Source organism: Penaeus monodon, chromosome 34 (assembly GCF_015228065.2).
Source record: "Penaeus monodon isolate SGIC_2016 chromosome 34, NSTDA_Pmon_1, whole genome shotgun sequence".
NCBI lineage: Eukaryota > Metazoa > Arthropoda > Malacostraca > Decapoda > Penaeidae > Penaeus > Penaeus monodon.
In genome coordinates this window covers 19,104,633-19,106,935 of record NC_051419.1, presented here as the reverse complement: position 1 = coordinate 19,106,935, position 2,303 = coordinate 19,104,633, and positions in this window count along the sequence as shown.

Below are 2,303 nucleotides of genomic sequence, written 5' to 3'. Positions count from 1 at the left end.
GTTTTAACAAATGTTACTACGTTCCCGCGATGCTATCTGGTCTCACTAGCCGCACTGCTGCGCAATGTGGGCTACTTGTAAGGTCAAGTGGCAGAACAATACCGCCTTAAAATACAGCGAAATTAACAATACAACCGAAAAGTACACTGAAATATCAATCACGGCCATTTGAAATAATTTAGGTAAAGGAGCAATAACATGTAAAATTGTGTGCTGGCACTTATAGCAGAACCCCATCACATATATCCTGGCAAGATAATGTTTATAGACTTCTGCTGGAGATTTATTCACTTGAAGAAAGAAAAGAAGAAACAGGCCGAGGTCTATAGGTCTATCTTGGCAGATTATATTTGACAGAGTTATTAGCCTTTGCAGGTGCACCAAACTTAGCGTTTGCGATGGTTGTTTGATACTGTCAGTGCACTTCTTGCTGTAATAACATTACCTAGCAATTAACATACATTAATATACATTAATTATCATACTCTGGTCATTAGTTTACAAAGTCCTATTACATGTATGTGCAAGGTCTACATTACCAAACATATGTTGATAAAAAATTCACGACATATAGCTAGTCAAATATGACAAAAGGATTCAAACAAACCCCCTTTTTTAAACAATTTTATGTGTAAATAATGTCAGATGAAATTTTGATAAGGAAGTTTTATAGTATGGAGATTCAATATCCGACTACAAAGTTTAAATAATTCTAAAATATCAAAATCCTATATAAGTTTATCGTCATTGCCAATGCATACCGTCTACACGGTACATATATACCGAAACAAAACATGAAGTCAATTTGAGATTATGATGAGGCTTAAAGTTAGCCTGTTTGTAAGAGATTTCTTTACACATGTATTTAACATAACGTCCAATTATCTTTTTGTCTCCGATTGGTCGCGGAAACTTTTGTTTACCATCACTTTGGAAAACATGAAATCGTGGAAATTGCTGAAGTTTGTTGCAAATATCTGGTTCCCTTGATCACGGCTTTTGGGACAATATCAACATTATAGGTGCTTAGGATGGTTATATGTTCAGATTAAATCAGTGGCTGGCGAAATTTTAGAGTTAGATGAGCCTCTCAGGAGCAGGATTTTGCCAAAAACACGCCAATAAGTTAAAAGAATTAAAAAAAAAAGTAGACCAACGCCTGGCTCGATAGATAACTCGATAGATAAGGTAGTCAACAGAAGCGCCACAGAGAAGGCCGCCATTAGAGAGCTGACGCGTTGTTGGCGCGCCATGTATTTTGGACAATTGCTCGAAGGAAGAACGAGATCAGGAAGGACAGCCTCGCCTTAAGTTGCAATGCAGTAACATCCGGCTCGAGGACTTGAGTTCACATACTAACGGGTTAATTGATGTTGCTTTGCTCTTACTACAATGTGGGGCATAGGCAGTAGCAATAACAGTAGACCTAATAGTATCTGCAATGATGAACGATGGAACGATAATGATTATATTATAGTATCTGTATAATAAAGATAATCTTCATCTTCATTTCCATCATGTGTTAGTGTTTAAAAAATAATGAATTGATATCGAATATTTATGAACCAAATGGCAATATAAAAGATAAAGAAATAAACACTAGAGAAAACCCCTATCAGCTTTACGTAACCTCTTCAGTGAGCCGCCAATGAGTGCGATCTGTGACGTCACTAGGAAAACGCGTGGAAAACCCAGAAGCAATGCTCAGAGCCCCGTTACGTTGGCTTTCTCTCGGTCCCTCGGGTTCTTCGTCTTCGTTCGTCTCACGGTTCTCATGATTTGGTCATCGGTCTGTCATTCTCTTGGTCACTGTTCTCTTGGTCCCCTGGCCCTCCGGTCTCTTGGACTCGCTTCCATCTCATCTCTTGGCCTCAGGGTCTCCTGACCTCATGGTCTTTCGGTCTCTGACTCTTTTTCATTCAGTCTCTTGGACTCCAGGATTCATGGTCTTTCAGGCTCTTAGTCTCTCACTCGGTCTCTTGGCCTCTGGGTCTCCTGGTCTCATGGTCTTTCGGTCTCTCATTCATTCTCTTGGCCTCTGAGTCACTCGGTCTCTCGCTGTTTCAATATTGTTTTCAGTTTTCAGTAATTGCTAAAGCAATAAGTAATGGACTTATGCCATTTTCATTATCGAATAATTGCTTAAATACTGACATTACTTTCAGCACTTACTACAGGCCCAAGTATTCGGTGAGATACGAACGCTAATTTCAGTACTTATAATGCTTACTTCAGTGGTCTTCCGTATACCATGAAGCGGGTGCTTTATTCCCGAAGGTGTCTGATTCCTTTGCATGAATTCA